Here is an 8183-nt window from a genome sequence, read left to right as displayed (position 1 = left end):
TGTCACCCCTCTAACAATTATCAACTATCTTTCGCTTTCCTTTTCTTTTAGGGGATATAGTTTGGGATATAGTTTCGGCAATTTGAAACGGCCCAAAAGTGGTATAATTTTGGTACAAACATGAGGCATACATATTTGCGGATTTCGGTGAATGCATTATTGTTACCCATCTAACAATTATCAACTATCTTTCACTTTCCTTTTCTTTTAGGGGATATAGTTTTGGCATATAGTTTTGGTAATTTGAAACGGCCCAAAAGTGGTATAATTCTTGTATAAACATGAGGCATACATTTTTGCGGATTTCGGTGAATGCATTATTGTCACCCCTCTAACAATTATCAACTATCTTTCGTTTTCCTTTTCTTTTAGGGGATATAGTTTTGGCATATAGTTTTGGTAATTTGAAACAGCCCAAAAGTGGTATAATTTTGGTATAAACATGAGGCATACATATTTGCGGATTTCGGTGAATGCATTATTGCCACCCCTCTAACAATTATCAACTATCTTTCACTTTCCTTTTCTTTTAGGGGATATAGTTTTGACATATAGTTTTGGTAATTTGAAACGGCCCAAAAGTGGTATAATTTTGGTATAAACATGAGGCATACATATTTGCGGATTTCGGTGAATGCATTATTTTTTTGACCAAAAACAGTAGGAGAGGCTCCTACTGTGGTACTATATTAAAATGCCACAATATTTACATCATTGCAAGGTGCATACACCCGCGTTACATCAGATTCCCCAAAGCAAACTCAAAGCTTATGTATTAAGTCTGTCTATAAAAGAAGAGATTGTATTTTCCAGGTTTTGGTTAACCCTGAACCTAAGCAGTGTTAAATCCCCTATTACTCTAGCCTTCCAGGAGTTTCTTGAGGGTGCTATGCCTTTTAAGATTAAATCATTCCTTTCTTTCCAAATGCCCCAAGAAGCTATAGTGAAAATTTCGAAGAAGAGACCCTCCTAGAAACTTGCTTTTGCTTGTGTAATCATGTCAAACCTCCCAGCACCTATATTCCAATTAATGTTTAATCTTGTCCAACATGAGATGCTGAAAGCACAAGAGAATAATAGGTGTTCCAATGTTTCTTCATCACCCGTGGAACAAAGAGGGCAATTAAAATTGCTTCCAATATGAAGGAGATATGCCCTAGAGGCAATAATAAAGTTGTTATTATTTATATCTTTATGTTTATGATAAATGTTTATATATCATGCTAGAATTGTATTAACCGAAACATTAGTACATGTGTGATATGTAGACAAACAAGAAGTCCCTAGTATGCCTCTTAAACTAGCTTGTTGATTAATGGATGATTAGTTTCATAATCATGAACATTGGATGTTATTAATAACAAGGTTATGTCATTGTGTGAATGATATAATGGACACACCCAATTAAGCGTAGCATAAGATCTCGTCATTAAGTTATTTGCTATAAGCTTTCGATACATAGTTACCTAGTCCTTATGACCATGAGATCATGTAAATCACTTATACCGGAAAGGTACTTTGATTACACCAAACACCACTGCGTAAATGGGTGGCTATAAAGGTGGGATTAAGTATCCGGAAAGTATGAGTTGAGGCATATGGATCAACAGTGGGATTTGTCCATCCCGATGACGGATAGATATACTCTGGGCCCTCTCGGTGGAATGTCGTCTAATGTCTTGCAAGCATATGAATGAGTTCATAAGAGACCACATACCACGGTACGAGTAAAGAGTACTTGTCAGGAGACGAGGTTGAACAAGGTATAGAGTGATACCGAAGATCAAACCTCGGACAAGTAAAATATCGCGAGACAAAGGGAATTGGTAATATATGTGTATGGTTCATTCGATCACTAAAGTCATCGTTGAATATGTGGGAGCCATTATGGATCTCCAGATCCCGCTATTGGTTATTGGTCGGAGTGAGTACTCAACCATGTCCGCATAGTTCTCGAACCGTAGGGTGACACACTTAAAGTTGGATGTTGAAATGGTAGCACTTGAATTATGGAATGGAGTTCGAATATTTGTTCGGAGTCCCGGATGAGATCCCGGACATCACGAGGAGTTCCGGAATGGTCCGGAGAATAAGATTCATATATAGGATGTCATTTTATGTGAAATAAAATGTCGCGGAAGGTTCTATGGAAGGTTCTAGAAGGTTCTAGAAAAGTCCGGAAGAAACCACCAAGGAAGGTGGGACTCCACCTCCATGGCCGGCCAGCCCTAGTGGGGGTGGAGTCCCAAGTGGACTCCACCATAGGGGGCCGGCCACCCCCCCCACATGGGAGGTGGGAATCCCACCTTTGGGTGGGAGTCCTAGTTGGGCTAGGTTTGCCCACTACTATGGAAGGTTTTGGTTTCGGGTCTTATTCGAAGACTTGTACACCAACACTTGGGATCCACCTATATAATGAGGGGCCAAGGGAGGGGGCCGGCCACCCCAAGACCATAGCTTGGCCGCCCCCCTTGAGTGGCCGGCCACCCCCTCCCAAACCCTAGCTTTGCTCCTCCACTTCATATTGTCCGGTTTGCTTAGCGAAGCTCCGCCGGACTTCTACACCGCCACCGACACCACGCCGTCGTGCTGTCGGATTCAAGAGGAGCTACTACTTCCGCTGCCCGCTGGAACGGGGAGGTGGACGTCGTCTTCATCAACAACCGAACGTGTGACCGAGTACGGAGGTGCTGCCCGTTCGTGGCGCCGGAACCGATCGTGATCAAGATCTTCTACGCGCTTTTGCAAGCGGCAAGTGATCGTCTACCGCAGCAACAAGAGCCTCCTCTTGTAGGCTTTGGAATCTCTTCAAGGGTGAGACTCGATACCCCCTCGTTGCTACCGTCTTCTAGATTGCATCTTGGCTTGGATTGCGTGTTCGCGGTAGGAAAATTTTTGTTTTCTATGCAACGTTATCCTACAGTGGTATCAGAGCCGTGTCTATGCATAGATGGTTGCACGAGTAGAACACAATGGTTTGTGGGCGTTGATGCTCTTGTTATCTTTAGTTTGAGTACTTTGCATCTTTATGGCATAGTGGGATGAAGCGGCTCGGACTAACTTTACATGACCGCGTTCATGAGACTTGTTCCTCGTTCGACATGCAACTTGTATTGCATAAGAGGCTTTGCGGGTGTCTGTCTCTCCTACTATAGTAAAGATTCAATTTACCCTTCTATTGAAAACATTAGTATCAATGTTGTGGTTCATGTTCGTAGGTAGATTAGATCTCTCTCGAAAACCCTAAACCACGTAAAATATGCAAACCAAATTAGAGACGTCTAACTTGTTTTTGCAGGGTTTGGTGATGTGATATGGCCATGATATGATGATGAATATGTATGAGATGATCATTATTGTATTGTGGCAACCGGCAGGAGCCTTATGGTTGTCTTTAAATTTCATGTTGAGTAGTATTTCAAAGTAGTTGTAATAGTTGCTACATGGAGGACAAACAAGAAGACGGTGCCATTGACCTTGGTGCTACGCCGACGATGATGGAGATCATGCCCGAAGATGATGGAGATCATATCCGTGCTTTGGAGATGAAGATCAAAGGCACAAGAACAAAAGGGCCATATCATATCACATATGAACTGCATGTGATGTTAATCCTTTTTATGCATCTTATTTTGCTTAGATCGCGACGGTAGCATTATAAGATGATTCCTCACTAAAATCTCAAGATAATAAAGTGTTCATCCTTAGTAGCACCGTTATTAAGTCTTATCGTTTCGAAGCATCTCGTGATGATCGGGTGTGATAGATTCGATAAGTACATACAACGGGTGCAAGACAGTTTTGCACATGCGGATACTAAGGTGGCCTTGACGAGCCTAGCATGTACAGACATGGTCTCGGAACACGTGATACCGAAAGGTAGAGCATGAATCATATGGTTGATATGATGAACACTATGAGTGTTCGCCATTGAAATCACACCTTTTCTCGTGATGATCGGGTTTAGGTGCGGTGGATTTGGTTCGTGTGATCACTAAGACAATGCGAGGGATATTGTTTTGAGTGGGAGTTCACTTAGGTTTTTAATTATGTTGAATTAAAATTTGAACTCAATTTGTCATAAACTTAGTCTAAACTATTGCAAATATATGTTGTAGAGATGGCGTCCCCAATCAATTTTAATCAGTTCCTAGAGAAAGAGAAACTTAAGAGCAACGGTAGCAACTTCACCGACTGGTTCCGTCATGTGAGGATCTTCCTCTCTGGCGGAAATCTGCATTTTGTGCTTGATGCACCGCTAGGTGACCCTCCTGCAGAAGATGAATCCGATGAAGTAAAAGCTGTTTACGCAACTCGGAAAACTCGGTACTCTCAAGTTCAGTGTGCCATCCTGTGCAGTCTGGAATCCGATCTTCAAAGACGTTTGGGGCACAATGATCCTCATGAGTTGAGGTAGGAGCTGAATGCTATATTCGTGAGTGATGCGGCGATGGAATGCTATGAAGCATCGAAACATTTCTTCACTGTATGATGGAAGAAGGCAGCTCCGTTAGTGAGCACATGCTCGCCATGACCGGGCATGCGAAGAAACTCGGTGACTTGGGAATAGTGATTCCTAACAGACCGGGATTAATCGTGTCCTTCAATCACCGCCACCAAGTTACAAGAACTTTGTGATGAACTACAATATGCGAGAACATGAACAAGGAGTTACCTGAACTCTTTGGCATGCTAAAAGCTGCTGAGATTGAGATCAAGAAAGAGCACCAAGTGTTGATGGTCAACAAGACCACCAGTTTCAAGAAACAGGGCAAGTCTAAAGGAAAATTCAAGAAGGGTGGCAAGAAAGCTGCCACGCCTCCTATGAAACCTAAGAACGGCCCTAAGCCTGATGCTGAGTGCTATTACTGCAAGGAGAAGGGACACTGGAAGCGTAATTGCTCCAAGTATCTGGCTGATCTAAAGAGCGGCCTTGTCAAGAAGAAGAAAGAAGGTATATCTGATATACATGTTATAGATGTTTATCTCACTAGTTCTCGTTCTAGTACCTTGGTATTTGATACTGGTTCGGTTGCTCATATTTGTAACTCGAAACAGGAACTAAAGAATAAACGACAACTGCTGAAAGATGAAGTGACGATGCGCGTTGGAAACGGATCCAAGGTCAATGTGATCGCAGTCGGGACACTTCCTCTACATCTACCTTCGGGATTAGTTTTAAGCCTAAATAATTGTTATTATGTACCTGCGTTGAGCATGAACATTATATCTGGATCTTGTTTAATGCAAGACGGTTATTCATTCAAGTCTGAGAATAATGGTTGTTCTATTTTTATGAATAATATCTTTTATGGTCGAGCACCACAAAAGAATGGCTTATTTCGTTAGATCTCGATAGTAGTGATACACATATACATAACATTGATGCTAAGCGAATTAAACTAAATGATAATTCTACTTATATGTGGCACTTATCGTCTTGGTCATATTGGAGTGAAACGCATGAAGAAACTCCATACTGATGGATTACTTGAATCACTTGACTTTGAGTCACTTGATAGATGCGAAGCATGTCTAATGGGAAAAATGACAAAGACTCCATTCTCTGGTATGATGGAGCGAGCTCCTGACTTATTGGAAATCATACATACCGATGTATGTGGACCAATGAGCGTAGCATCGCGCGGTGGTTATCGTTATGTTCTAACCTTCACAGATGATCTGAGTAGATATGGGTATATCTATTTCATGAAACATAAATCCGAAACTTTCGAGAAGTTTAAGGAATTTCAAAGTGAAGTAGAAAATCAACGTAACAAGAAGATCAAATTTCTACGATCTGATCGTGGAGGTGAATATCTGAGTTATGAGTTTGGCATGCATTTAAAGAAATGCGGAATACTTTCACAATTGACACCGCCGGGAACACCTCAACGAAACGGTGTGTCCGAACGTCGTAATCGAACTCTCTTAGATATGGTTCGTAGTATGATGTCTCTTACTGATTTGCCGTTATCATTTTGGAGTTATGCATTAGAGACAGCCGCATTCACTTTAAATAGAGCACCATCAAAATCCGTAGAAACGACACCGTATGAATTATGGTTTAATAAGAAACCTAAGCTGTCGTTCTGAAAGTTTGGGGTTGCGAAGCCTATGTAAAGAAGTTACAACCGGACAAGCTAGAACCCAAAGCGGAGAAATGCGTCTTCATAGGTTATCCTAAGGAAACTATAGGATACACTTTCTATCACAGATCCGAAGGCAAAATCTTTGTTGCTAAGAACGGAACCTTTCTTGAGAAAGAATTTCTCACTAAAGAAGTGACTGGAAGAAAAGTAGAACTTCGATGAGATTGATGAATCTATACTCGTTGATCGAGTAGCGCGATCTGGGAAGTTGTACTGTACCGCCTACACCGGCAAATGAGAGGAAGCTAATGATAATGATCATGAAGCTTCGAACGTGGAAACTACTGAACCTCGCAGATCGACAAGGGAACGTGCCACTCCTGATTGGTATGATCCTTGTCTAAATGTCATGATTGTGGATAACAATGATGAGGACCCTGCGACGTATGAAGAAGCGATGATGAGCCCAGATTCCAACAAATGGCAAGAAGCCATGAAATCCGAAATGGGATCCATGTATGATAACAAAGTATGGACTTTGGTAGACTTACCTGATAGCCGAAAGGCTGTCGAAAATAAATGGATCTTCAAGAGAAAAACAGATGCTGATGGTAATATTACTGTCTATAAAGCTCGACTTGTCGCAAAGGGTTTCCGAGCAAATTCAAGGAGTTGACTACGATGAGACTTTCTCACCTGTAGCGAAGCTGAAATCTGTGAGGATTTTGTTAGCAATAGCTGCATTTTTCGATTATGAGATTTGGCGAGATGGATGTCAAAACGGCGTTCCTTAATGGAGACATTGAGGAAGAGTTGTATATGGTACAACCCAAAGGTTTTGTCGATCCTAAAAATGCTTGACAAAGTATGCAAACTTCAGCGTTCAATCTATGGACTGAAGCAAGCATCGAGAAGTTGGAACCGACGCTTTGATAAGGTGATCAAAGACTTCGGGTTTATACAGTGTCATGGAGAGGCCTGTATTTACAAGAAAGTGAGTGGGAGCTCTGTAGCATTTCTGATATTATATGTAGATGACATATTATTGATCGGGAATGATATAGAACTATTAAGCAGTGTTAAGGGTTATTTGAATAATAGTTTTTCAATGAAAGACCTTGGTGAAGCATCGTATATATTAGGCATCAAGATTTATAGAGATAGATCAAGACGCCTAATAGGGCTATCACAGAGTACATATCTGGACAAGATTCTAAAGAAGTTTAGAATGGACGAAAGTAAGAAAGGGTTCTTACCTATGTTACCGGGCAAGGTATTGAGTAAAACTAAAGGACCGGCTACGGCAGAAGAACGAGAAAGGATGTGTAACATCCCCTATTCCTCGGCAGGATCTATCATGTATGCCATGCTATGTACTAGACCGGATATAGCACATGCCGTTAGTTTGACTAGCAGATATCAAAGTGATCCAGGAATGGAACAACTGGACAGCGGTCAAGAATATCCTGAAGTACTTGAAAAGAACTAAGGATATGTTTCTTTGTTATGGAGGTGACCAAGAGCTCGTTGTAAACGGTTACACCGATGCAAGTTGGAACACCGATCCCGATGACTCTAAGTCACAATCTGGGTACGTGTTTATATTGAATGGTGCTGCGATGGTGGGCAAGCTCGAAGCAAAGGCACGGTGGCGAAGTCTTCAACAGAATCAGAGTACATAGCGGCTTCAGAGGCTTCATCAGAAGCGGTATGGATGAAGAGGTTCATTGTAGAGCTCGGTGTGGTTCCTAGTGCATTGGACCCATTAATCATTTACTGTGATAACATGGGTGCCATCGCCAATGCACAAGAGCCAAGGTCACACAAGAGGCTGAAGCATATCAAGCTGCGTTACCACTCGATTCGCGAGTACATCGAAGATGGAGAAGTAAAGATTTGCAAAGTACACACTGATCTGAATGTAGCAGATCCGTTGACTAAAGCTCTCCCTAGGGCAAAGCATGACCAACACCAGAATGCCATGGGTGTTAGGTATATTACAATGTAATCTAGATTATTGACTCTAGTGCAAGTGGGAGACTGAAGGAGATATGCCCTAGAGGCAATAATAAAGTTGTTATTATTTATATC

The sequence above is a fragment of the Lolium perenne genome, chromosome 4 (assembly GCF_019359855.2).
Source record: "Lolium perenne isolate Kyuss_39 chromosome 4, Kyuss_2.0, whole genome shotgun sequence".
In the NCBI taxonomy this organism is placed as follows: Eukaryota; Viridiplantae; Streptophyta; class Magnoliopsida; order Poales; family Poaceae; genus Lolium; species Lolium perenne.
Note: the sequence above shows the minus strand (reverse complement) of the source record.